General features: G+C 40.5%; 1 long non-coding RNA gene across 1 annotated transcript in view; it reads left to right on the top strand.

The window, feature by feature from the left end:
• The window catches only part of LOC146261039 (uncharacterized), a 108,063-nt gene extending 97,682 nt beyond the window's left edge, over window positions 1-10,381 (top strand). Inside the window, exons 3-6 of the long non-coding RNA XR_014724802.1 lie at window positions 3,468-3,575; window positions 4,295-4,361; window positions 9,379-9,522; window positions 9,889-10,381. This is a non-coding gene — a long non-coding RNA (uncharacterized LOC146261039). The remainder of the gene's footprint in view (window positions 1-3,467; window positions 3,576-4,294; window positions 4,362-9,378; window positions 9,523-9,888) is intronic.
• The last annotated feature ends 2,259 nt before the right edge of the window (window positions 10,382-12,640 follow it).

The raw sequence follows: 12,640 nt of genomic DNA, 5'->3' as shown, positions 1-12,640 counted from the left end.
CCACTGCATCCCTCCTCCTTAGCGCCACACTGCGCTAAGGTCTATTTATAGACCAAACATATTGATCATTCACTGCAGCACATTCTATCACTTTGGCTAGCCCTTGCATTTACAACAGTGTGTGTGTGTGTTTGTATGTGGTGTGTGAGAGAGTCTGGGAAGTGGAGGGTAGTGGAGGAGAGGAATAGCCCTCTCATTGGGTTCCAGACAGAGTTAACTCTGATTAAACCTTCTCCCGGGACAATAGAATCTTGGGTATAAATACAACAACAACCACCCAAGTGGAGCATAACTGCTTCAGCAGGTGTTTGGAATCAGATATGAGAAAGAGCGAGAGAGAGAGAGCACGAGAAGGAGAGGGAGAGGGAGAGGGAAAGGGAGAGGGAGAGGGGGAGACACTGCTGATTTATCTGTTTCTACATGGAATTACTTATTGCTTGCTGCATTCTTTTTCTGACTAATGAACTGTGATAGGACCTTTGTTGCTATACCAGGAGACAGGAAATAAGATGATGGCAGGTAGTAGAGATTTGGTGGGCCCATTTGTCTTTGGAGCCAGTGACCCCAGTTTGGTTTCAGCAAGAGTGCAGCATTTTTGTTTTTTATTTGGTTTCTTTCTAACATAACTACAGTGTGAGAGTTCCAACACATTCACTCTTATTTGTATGACAAAATGGAAAGATTTTTGGTACAGCAAGATTACGTAATTGTGAGGTGCTCCCTCACAACCCCAAGATACTTAATCCCATTGGTGAGATGTTGACATGTAAAGTAATTGAGTGCTTGTGTAGTTATATTTATAGGGACCATCCGTGCAAGATTGCATCGAAACAGCTCTGTAGACTATTGCAGCTGCAGATATTAAACATGGGTCTAGTGAGTTTCTAACTAATTTACCATTCTGGCAGTCAGACAATATAAACAGAGTAAGACGTCTTAACACTGAGCAATATGAACTGTCATCACACCCAGGTTAATTAGCCAGGTGGCCCTGGTCGCAAATTTTGCGGCACCCTGTTATTATGGCCTTATGGCAGGCTGAGAGAACCACTGTTCACAGAGCCACTTGAAACCTGCTAAGGGGGATGGGGCCAGGACAAAAGGGCCTGTGTTGCTATCATTTTTCATTCTGTCCAGAGTTGCAGTGTGAGAGGTGTGCCAGTGAGCCTACATGGTTAGCTTGAATCAGGCAGTCATGGCAGCTGTCCGACTGCAAGCTTTCTGCATCTTGACAATAACTGCTACTCAAAAGGGATGAGTGTTTGCAGCCTTTTGGATATCCTTAGTGACAAATACAATTGATTTAATTGAATTGTAGAAACACGGAAGGTGTTTTTGTCTGGTTTTTTTCACTTGAGTGATTGAACAGTATTAGATGTAGTGTGTGTGTGTGTGTGTGTGTCTCCACATGTGTACAGCATGAGTGATCCTGATGTTGGGTTAGGGTTAGTGAACAGTGAAGTCAACTTTTGCATACATTGTCCACTTACAATTTGTTGCCCTATTGTAAATGTCTGACTGTGATCAGTGGTCATTCTTATACAATAAAGTACCTTCGCTAAAATAACCTACAACCCTCCATTGTTTTCGGTTAACCATACAATGCTATGATATATATTGTACTGTACATCGTATTTATGTAATTGCTCAATTGTTCTACAGCAAACAGTTTGCTTAAATAATCTAAAAATCAATTTTGGATTTATGTTGTACAATGTTTGATAACCACTAATGACTGCAGTACAAAGCAGATGAATTTGCAGCATTGAAGATTGGTTTGAGAGGAAATAACTGAATTTGTAGTAATGAAAAATACATCAAATGGAACTCGTTGGGGAGCCAGGCAAAAGCCTGATTACTTTAGAAAGAGTGTAATATAAAGTTTACCCTCTAAATGAAAAGATTTCTTCTCTCTTTGATGATGTAATCAGAGGATGTTAGCATTTCTTGTAAAGCTTTACTATAAAATAGGCCAGGGCATTGTAAATTGCAGTTGAATTTTTTGTCCTAATAACATTACACAATTAATTCAACTCATTCAAACATGCTGTGGCTATACATCTCCTGTGAGTAGAATGATATAAACGTTTTGGAAAGCTGGAACATTCCTACTTCCTGTGGCAGCTGAAGAAATTCAACCTGCCAAAGACAATGATGGTGCACTTCTACACAGCCATCATTGAGTCCATCCTCACCTCCTCCATCACCTCACGCCATACAAACAGTTTCTTCCCTTCCGCTGTTGGCCTCCTCAATAAGGCCAAAGCTCACACTGACTGAATGTCCTTACTTTTTGCACTACACTCAACTCCTGTAATATTTGTATTTTATATTGTATTTTATATTGTAAATTGGCAACTTATATTCTACTTTATTGTATATTTTATTTTAATTGCATTCCACTTAGTATTGCTAGTTTATGTATCCTTAGTATAGTTAGACCACATATTTAAATTTAAGATTCCTATATGTTTACTGTGTGCACCTTCCTGCCAAAGCAAATTCCTTGTCTGTGCAAACTTTCATGGCGAATAAATCCCATTCTGATTCTGATTCTGACATACGAGAATGTATGCTTGTATGTCTGTATCACAAGCCGTTTTAATTGTTTTTATCAAATCCAAAACGGAAGATAAGCAATGTCCAATCCAGATGTCTCACAGAATAAATCTACTTAGAGACACATTTTGAAAACGACTTCTCCCTCTCTCCCATCACTCTGACTGGCTGCTAAATGCCTGTCTAATCTTACCGCTTCTGCTGTGTCCATTAACATCACCCTCATCAAAGACTAAAATGATAATATATACCACACAGCCATGCTCTGAACATCCAGAGTGTACGTGACCGTGTTTGCAAAAGACTTTGGCTGTATTAGGTGGCATGTAATTGATCAAGGTTGGCAAACCAAGTCCAAAAGGTAATGAATCAAGACAATGGCAATAGTTAATTACAGCAGGAAGGGGATCATTAGTTAAGGTTATCTAAGGTGGCTAACTACAGCACACAGTTCCAGCTTGGTCTTCTGATTAGAGGCATATACTGGAGCTTAGTTTGACTGTATGCTTCAAAGCTAATTATTTGACTTGAGCAACATAGCTAGACTAACTTCACATAAGGTGAATTTGTTCTCTGTAAAGCATGTTATTTGTGGTCAGTCCAGTGTAATTAGAATATCTATTCAGCAAAAGCAGCTGTACAATTATACTTTTCTGTATTTATCAGCAAACACAGCCATTGATGTTGAGGGCTTCTGCACCTATGAGCACAGTGGCCATGATATTAAAAAAAGACTTCAAAATAATGGTTTTAATATAGATCAAATAAAAAAAAAATATATATATCCTTTACCGTTATGTTAACCCGCTGAGAGCAAAACTTTTGTCAACTAGGTTTTAGGGAAATCAACAGTAACTCATGGTGTTTCTTTTTCCTGTACCACCCCCCACCCCACCCTTCTTCTTCAGGAGGTCATGAACACATCACATGCTCAGCGGGAGACTGATTACTTGCATGAAAGAAGGCAACTTGCCTTTGAAGTCACCACCAAGGACAGGTGTGCAAAAATACATCAGGTAAATACAGCACTAGGTTTGCATTTGGACAGATAAGAGGTTGTTTTATGTAACCGAATTTGAGTAATTGATCATCACATCTTTTTATTATAATGTTGGAAATCCATCCTTCTGAATGATGCATTCAGAGAATAATATTTTTCAAACATTCAACTCAGAATGACTTGTGTTTACGTTTTCAATGCAAGGTTCTGGTAATGGTGATTGGTCCTACCTTATGTACTATAGCCATGATTAAGGTTAAGAATAAGGTTATTGTCCACCCAAACAGACAACTTTTTTTATTTTGGCCAGTACATTTGTAGAATAGCAATAATAGTATTCACACAATGATATCCTTTTATTTGATAACTGCAATGTGTTAAAACAAAGGACATCAAATTTCAAAACCTCTCAAAGTCCTTTGTGATACTTGTATACATCTATGGATACATTTGTTAAACGCACACAAGGTAAATCCAATGGCTCACAGAAGATTTCAGATGAACATTTGCAGAAGTTTTAAGAGGTTCAGTCCAGTGGGACACTGTGTGTTATGTGACATTTTTTACACATGCCTTCATGTTGGAGGTCAAAGATTGCTCTTTATCGGCTCGTACAACCTCCTGGAAAGGTTCTACAGAGCCATGGTTGTCTGCTTTGTTGTCTGTTCCCACGGGAAACCATCCTGGTCCTTCTCACTCAGTTCAACTGTACGGTGGTTTGTCTGTCTATTCCAGAACAGCTCGCTGATCTGGTCCCTTACCACCCCACCTCCATCTCCCCCTGAGGTCCAGGCTTCCAAAGGTGAGTGCGAGGCTGGAAATAGACAGCTCCTGCTGGGTTGACGTCCATGCCTTTTATCCTTGGGGGTAGCCATGCCGAATCTGCTTTTGAAAAGAGAAATAATAAGGCCAGTAAAATATATCTCCTCCCCGAGCCTCATCTGAATAAACAGGAAGTTAAAAGGCTGGACATAATGCGACTCAATGAATACAGGATGAAATAAGGTATACAAAACGCAGATCTAGTAATGAGGAAAAAAGACAATGAATGTGCTTTCTGGCAGTTTTCTCACCATCAAATAACCTTCAAAAGTCTATTGAAGACATATTGAAGGAATATTAGCAACTTTCTGTGAAGTGGATGTGTCCCAATCGGGAACAGTCATTTATCTTTCACGTTGCAGAGGAAGAATGCAGATTTTTTTGAAAGTGTGAAAGTTCCTTAAAAAAATCAGTTCTGTGACTGTGTAATAATCTTTAAGATTGTTTGATCACACTTTAATGTGAATCTTTGCCATCTCTCACATCCTGCCAGAAGTTATTTTTTGTATTGTTTTCTTAATTAATTCGTTTTTTGATAACCTTGTCATGTTCCTTTGAAAATGTTATGGTTGAATCTTAGTTGACGTTACAATCGATCATTGAATCATTTGAATTGCAACACGTTTGTGGTTTTCAGGAATATGATTGGACTAAGGTCTTGAAGGGAGATTGGTATTGATCCACTACAACACTTTTGAGATCTTGGTCCATCATGGCTCTGCAAAATTCATTTACATTACATTATGGAGTATGGCTCAAGCCTAGATACGTAAATTTATTGTCTCCACAAAAAACAAGTTGTCTATATAAATATTAGCTTTAAAGGGAATATTAATCCTTAATCCCGGAATTCTATTACCGGAAACCGAATGACAATGATGGATTGTGCAAAACCCAGCAGGTGACTGACATTTACGCTCCGACACAGCCTTTGGAGATTTCCACATTCAGGTCTAATAAACCGTCAATCAAACAGGCCAAGGTAAAAGACAGGGATAAAAGCTCTTCTGAGATCAATTTAAGAGCAGAGAATCTCCTTTCCTTCACAGTTAGACATGCCTTACAAACCCCCACACTGCACATCATGGGAGAACAAGGCTCTAAAGCAGTACAGTGATTTACAGGTAGATTGCTACTATAGCTATATATAGCTGGGGAATGTGGGCATATACGTAATATTAACATACTGCAAGGGCCAATTAAATGTGTACAGTTGTCTTGGATCAAAGACTATAAAACAAAGCATAAAGCCAACATTTAAAAACATAACTTTTCAAGGTCCAATGTCATGGTTAAATGAGGTGGTTCTACATAAATGAACGGACAAGGAATCAATTGACCATGTAAAGTAGTGTGAGATGTTTGCTAGACTAGTTTAATAGTTAGGACCACAATCTGGAATGCCTATTAGGTTTAATAGTGTACTTGCAGGCACCAAGGCAACAGTTGCCAGGCAGATCTGCCATGTTCCAGTGTCAGCGCAGGAAGCTGGCTGAATGCCTCCACGTCGAGTCTATGAAACACTGTTGCTTTCTTTTTAATGAAATGTCAGCCTGGTCTCAGGAGAGCGCCTTGGATTCCACTTCTTCTAAAGATGAGTTTTGTTGGATTGTTTCAAAGACAGTCGAGTTTCTCATTTGGGGTGCAGGAGCAAATAGCCCAGAGATAAGTTGAAAACTGTCAAGTGCCGATGTGTTTATCTATGGATTTGTTACTAGGTCATTGTTCTCAATAGCAGTGATGAAAGTTTCCCCAGTATTAAACGGAGTAGAAAACCAAAAAGACACAGATTTGGGTCTTCTCTGTATCGCATCAGCTCTTGATCTTGCATTGAGACTCATGTTGTTAGGATTCACAAACACACACACACTCAAACAAGCATGTGCACAGTCCAACATACACGCCAGGTCACCAGCACACACGCTTTGCTGAAACACCCACAAACACACACACACTCACACACGCCTAAATGGGTGCTAATGTAAACCTGAGTGTTCTCACAGTCTAAATGGTGTCAGCAACGGCTCCCAACGTGAGACATAAATCTGGTGGTGCCCATCATCTGGTCCTTCCATCTGTCAGGCTCCAAAGCCTTGAATTCTCCTCTGCTGCAGTCCCCCCTCCCCACCAACCGAGCCAGCGTCAAGCCAAATACATCTATAATTCAACATTTTACGTAACCTGGGATGCCCTACTTATGTTGAATAGATTGCCTCTATTTCCCCATCTATCTGTCAATTGCTATGTTGGTTGTACGGTGTGTGACCTATCATTCACCGTGAAATAAGACTTGTTGACTTGTGATTCGCTGCGTTAATAACAGACCTGGGTGCCCGGATTGGTTGGTGGGGTACCGAAGCTCTGGAGGAGCTATTGGAATGACGGTCACGAAACTACTGTACCTTAAATGGAACATAACAGAGCGTGTTTCATGGCACAGGGATCCTAAGCTTAGAGGATAAAGCTCTTGGGTACATTTATCACTGCGATATACCGTGGTGAAACAGAAAAAACTTTATGTCCCCTGGCCCAAATCCCCATATGGGTCCAATCTAAGCCTCTCAAGGTGTTGGGCTTATCTTTAATTCAAAAGGGATGTAGGCTGCCAGCATGTTGATGGCTTAAATTGCATTCTACATTCATCTACCTTGCCTATTAATGAATGTCCACAAGGCAGATGATGTTTGTACATTTGGAACTACATACAATCTCAGCTCCTATCCTGAATCTTCATGACTACTATCTGCAGGGCATGAAGACAATTTAAAACATGGGAAGTAGAGAAAGTTGATAAATAGGTTGTGGGCAACATGTAAAATCCATTTGCCCTCTAACTGTTGCTTCTCTGACCTTCAAAAATATAATTTTCATCATCGACATATTCGTATTGATTGTGTAGTCTAGGAGTCTAGTTTTCATGTGGTAATTACATACCTTTGAGTAATTGAAATTATATGATTTTAAGGGGGTTAATTTACCCTACTTCTGGTCCACAGTGAATCCCAGAGAGACATGTAAAACATTAATGCAATTATTATGCCGGCATATGTTGTTGTTGTTATTTTGGCAGTAAGGCACCCTATGGGCTAATGGGCCTGTCTGTTGCCCAGCTGCTCAAAGCACGTTTGGCCCACACTAGTGGGAAAGTGGATTACTGTAGCAACAAGGATTGTTATCAAGTTACATACACGTTACACTCAAACATTGTCAATGACAACACACACACACACACACGCACAAACATGGACAAATACCCCAAAAGGCCTATGCAGAGAAAGAAGAGAAGACTGAGAGAGAAGCTGAATTGTCTACAATAATTTCTAACTATGTATAATCAGGGGGTAATTGAAAATTACTAAAACAAAATTGAAAGACAACAAACACAAACCGCAAACCTTGAGTACCGTGGCATAATTAGGAAGCCATGAATCCTTCAGTGGCAACTGCTTTTAGTTCAAAATTAGGTGACACACACACACACACACAAATATGCCGTTAGAAAGGAATTATCTATCAAATTACCGACAATTCAATCAAGCCTTTTGGCACAACCCATGCTTCCCCCTCACACATGTTGACAGTAACCTCCTCCGTACAAGCCCAGCCTTGGGTGACAAAGCTGACTACTCAATTGTGAATGAGTCAGACTGTCTGTGTCCTTGCCGAGACACCAACAAAATATATAAAGAGAAAGATCGAGAAAGAGGGAGAGACAAAGACGGAGGGAGAGCAAGAGAGAGGTGGTGGCGGTGGAGTGTCATGTGACCCCTTAGAAGTCACTTTGAGGTGTGTGCACTCTACTCAGTGGTGTCCTGAGGGCAAGATCAGGGACACATACTCACGTAGGAGTTACTTCATCCCTGCTGCCTGTCTTTATGTGTACTGCCAACCACGATTAGACGTCTCAGAGTTGTCGGACGATTTCATTGGTCAAAAGTGGGAGATCTTTCTTTGTCTACAGAACCACCAAAAAGTACAGTATGCTATGAAATTAGAAACAGCTTTTGTGCTTCTCTGACCAGACTATTACAACCTTAGTAAAAAAGGAAAAGTCTATCATTTTTGCATGGATGTTTAAGTCTAAAACACTGATAATTGGTTCTTGTAACTCTTCAAAAGGTGGGTAGGTTAAAACCAGTGGAAGCCCTGTTATCATCAACTTTGAACAAACACTGCAAGTTCAGCAATTGATTTTGTAACATTCAAAAAAGTATTATCCATAATAATCTGGATATGGGTGAAAGAACAGGGATAGTTTGACAGATCCAACGCTATACTGAGAGACAAGAGTTGCTTTCAAAGTTTCTCTCTGTCAGCAGTTGTTCTGCATCGCCTTTGGCTTTGTAAGCATTCCTGTCGAAACTATTAACATTTGTGGATTAGTTTGGGGGAAAAAAAGAAACTGGGAAAATATATGTGATGTGAGTCACACTGTTCAGTGTTTGGTGTTTTGCTTCTGGCTGTCATGTTTTCCTGCCACATTATCACAAGGACACTGGTCCTCCCAACTGTGTACCCTGGGAGGTAAACAGGATCCCTTGGTTGGTGCTGCCTTAGAGTGGCAATGAGTCACTAGGTACTTTACAGGCCTATGTTGTATTTTTATTTTTCACTCCCTGGTAGCTATAAATTGTGTCAGATTCAGAGAAGAAATGTCACAAGTATTTGCATTTTTTGCATGACAACTTGAATGCTCTGTACCTGTTGAAACAATGCACATGCTGTACTGTGGCATTTAGTGCAAGGTAGATATTCTGTAGATATTCACCTGTTGGGGTGAATGGGTTGTAATATCTGTACAGTTACAGTGGTTACTGTCTTGATTAGAGCATTGAGATCTCTCTCTCTCTATCTCTGTTGCTCTCTCTCTCCCTCTCTCTGTTTCTCTCTCCCTTTCTCTCCCTCTCTCTCCCTGTCTCTTTCTCTGCCTCCCTTTCTCTCTGTTTCTCTTTCTGTCTCCTGCTCTCTGTTTCTCTCTATCACCTTCTCCCTGGCAGATCTGGGTGTACAGTACACTGGTCCTCCCTGAGGGATCAAGTGCAAATGAGGGTCTGACATTCTGGAGGAAGACTGCTGTGTCTTAACCTTGAAGGAGGAGTCCAAAGATAACACATGTATTGTCATGTGTGTCTCAGCAATAAGTATGACTTCACATTCAGTTGAAAATAATTAGGTAACAATAGTGTGAGTGTAATATCTCTGCTACTTTTCGGTCCACCCTTTCTTATCCCCATGCAAAAAACATAGCATTCCGTCGTAAATGCTCCCCTCGACAAAAGGGAGTTGGGTCCTTGTAAACTGTAATAGACACCGACATAAAATCAGACCCTTTGCTTCAGGTTAAGTTTAATATATTCCAGAATAAATTCACCATTCTTTTTTACACCCCGGATGATGTAAAAAATGGCAGCGTGTGACTCTCTATTATGCTGTATGTGAAGGGTTCCAGTGCCCCCTCCTTCACAAAAAGGCTGACACTGATGTGCTCTAATTATCCCCTGTTCCAGGTAAGCCTCTCGCAGTGTGGAGGCGTGATGAGAATTGCACCCCTAACAGCGTAGCGTGGCATACCCTTGTCTCCCCATGACTAACGCTCTAACTGTGGAGAGACTGCAGCCTCCCTGACGAGGGGAAAAGGGCTCTGAGACGGTGGAGTAGAGAGACACAGAAACTTTGACAAGTTGCAACACTGGCAGCCGCTTCCAGGAAAGTTGTGCGGGTATGGAGAGCTGACCCCGACTTCAATGTACATGGTCCTTGAGCAAATGATTCGTGATGATCCATAATTCAAAAGATTTAGACACCTGTGTGGGTTTGCACTGTACAGTGTATATATATGTGTGTGTGTGTGTGTGTGTGTGGGGGGGGGGTGGTTATGTGTGAGTGAATGTATTTGCTGTTGCAGTAAACAAATACACGACATAACATGGAGCCGCCCATACAGTTACAACCAAATGTCAAATTCTCAACTTGAATAAAAGGAGCCAGTCATTATTATAATGATTTTTATTGGACTTCTGGGATTTTGATGAACATCCTCTCTCTCTGTGTGAGGCCAACCTTTCCTTACATTAACTCTAGTTCACTTATCTACCAGCCTGTCCCTCCCTCTGAAGTCTGCTGTTTGATCCAATTCCCCAGCAGCTGAACAGAGAAGACTTCCTTAAGCGAGTGGGATGTGCTTTATCTCAATCTTTAAGGGTTGCGATTCTGGTTGGAGAATTACAAGACTTGTATTGCAGCGCTCAGTTCTGGGGCTTGATTGATCTATATATGGATAAAAGGGTAGACTTTTCAGGGTTGTGCCACTGCACTTAACAGCTTTTAGGAAAGATCTTATTCCCTTTAGAAATACACTGACATGTTTTTAGTCAGCAGTTCCAATAAGCCATTCGAGTCAACAGACAGTCCTTTGACATGTCAGTATCCAGTCCCATCCAGGTTCCCTGGCTTGGCCTGTGAGTTCTGTGTGAGTCTGGTTGTACTTTTGTGCTTGCATGTAAAAGCGAGAATAGTTATCTAGCACGGTCCTCATTTTACCTTACCATTTACTTCTATAGTAGAGGGATTATCTTTCAGAAGGGATAACATCAATGGCATTGGAATCCATTGCCATTTTTATCCAAAGGAGAGCAATTAGTGTATCTCTCTCCCAATCACAAAGAAGGAAATAAACGTTTACCCTGCCCCTTTTCAAATCTGTTTCATGCAGTTCCATCCTGAGCTGAAATAAACAGCATTGGGTGTTGATAGGAGGATTAAAGGCATGAAGAAATCCCTTCATTGTGGAATTTTAATGATTTAAGCACATGCTGAGATTCAGTATGTCATTGTCATATGACAGAGGTTGAGATATACGACTGGATGAAGGGGAAACATACTTTCGACATGAAAATGCGTCTTCGAAGTAGGATGGAAGACACCGGGGCTTGGAAGCACAAATGAAACCATCACCACACATGAATAATGAAGTACCCGGTCTCAGCATCATGTGTAGCATTTCGTTTAACGTTTTGGATGCCATTCTCCCTTGTGGATTGACAAACACTTTCATTCAATTTAACATATCACTTAACTTCAGTTTCATGTCTGGAATGAAATGAAGAGAATGAAATGGTAGTGTATCTGACTGTGAAATTAATGCCCGGCTCTCCGTTTTCTTCCAAGGTCCACTCTTACATCCCGTTAGAAAAGATCATAACCAGATAGAAATGATGAATGGGAACCGTTTCTGATGATTCAGCACAGATAGTATTTCTATCTAGATTAGATTGATGGCATAGCACATGTAAGTGGATGTAGAGAGCTGTTTTCCTTATCTATTTCCTTGCCAAATTCTATACTTTGCTACAGCAGAAACATGTCTTTATTCTCACTTACCGCTGGAGACAAGATTGTAGAGAGAAATCTATAGGGAAACTGAAAAATAAATCACAGTTCTTCACTGAAGAGATCCTAACTGTGTGGCACAGTAAAGTTCCACTGAAAGGGCATTTCAGTGTTCAGTTTTGTGCCCATTTCAACATTCAGTTATATTTTAAGTAAATGTTTTGTTACACGCAAGCTCAATTATCTGCAAGTAATTGGCAGAACACACACAGATCAGAAACCTGTGGATATACTTTTCACATCAGTGTATGCGACAGCAAGAGAATGCGAAAAGAGAACAATGGTGTGCAGTAGCTTTGATGATAAAGCTCCTTTCTATTAAATCTAGGGGGAACTCTGAGCCTTTTTTAATCTAGTCTCTTTTTGATTCCCTGCATCCTCCCACGCTCACCGTTCTTGAGCAGGATTTCAGATGAAGGCATTCTTAATCATAGGATAGGCAAACTAAATATTGCAGTCTCCTACACAAGCAAGTGCACAGCATCTATATTGCCTCAGCACGTACTCATCCAGGATCAGGCACTGTAATTGGACAACTCAAGCTGTGTTTTTGAGGTAGTACCCAGGAAATGTGTGAAAGATCACCAAAGAGTTTTGTCAAATGTAAGCCTCTGTTGAAATAAATGTCCGGGCTCCTAACCTCCTAGCTACAGTTTTAGTTGTATGTTTTTTGTATCCAACTACTGATGTAGAATTTATTTTGAGTCAGAACTTTCTAAAACAGAGCAGTTTCTAACAGGTTTTAAGAGTAGATAGTTTCCTAATGTGTTTTTTGATGTGTCAGACCTCATTAGAGGTTCGCCATTGACCAACACCATTCAGTGTGAGAACCAGACATCATCTCCATCTTATTTCCCTTTTTCTCACAGG

The sequence above is a fragment of the Hypomesus nipponensis genome, chromosome 12 (genome assembly GCF_054491055.1).
Source record: "Hypomesus nipponensis isolate SF chromosome 12, ASM5449105v1, whole genome shotgun sequence".
NCBI lineage: Eukaryota > Metazoa > Chordata > Actinopteri > Osmeriformes > Osmeridae > Hypomesus > Hypomesus nipponensis.
Note: the sequence above shows the minus strand (reverse complement) of the source record. Positions and strands in the feature narration are given on the sequence as shown.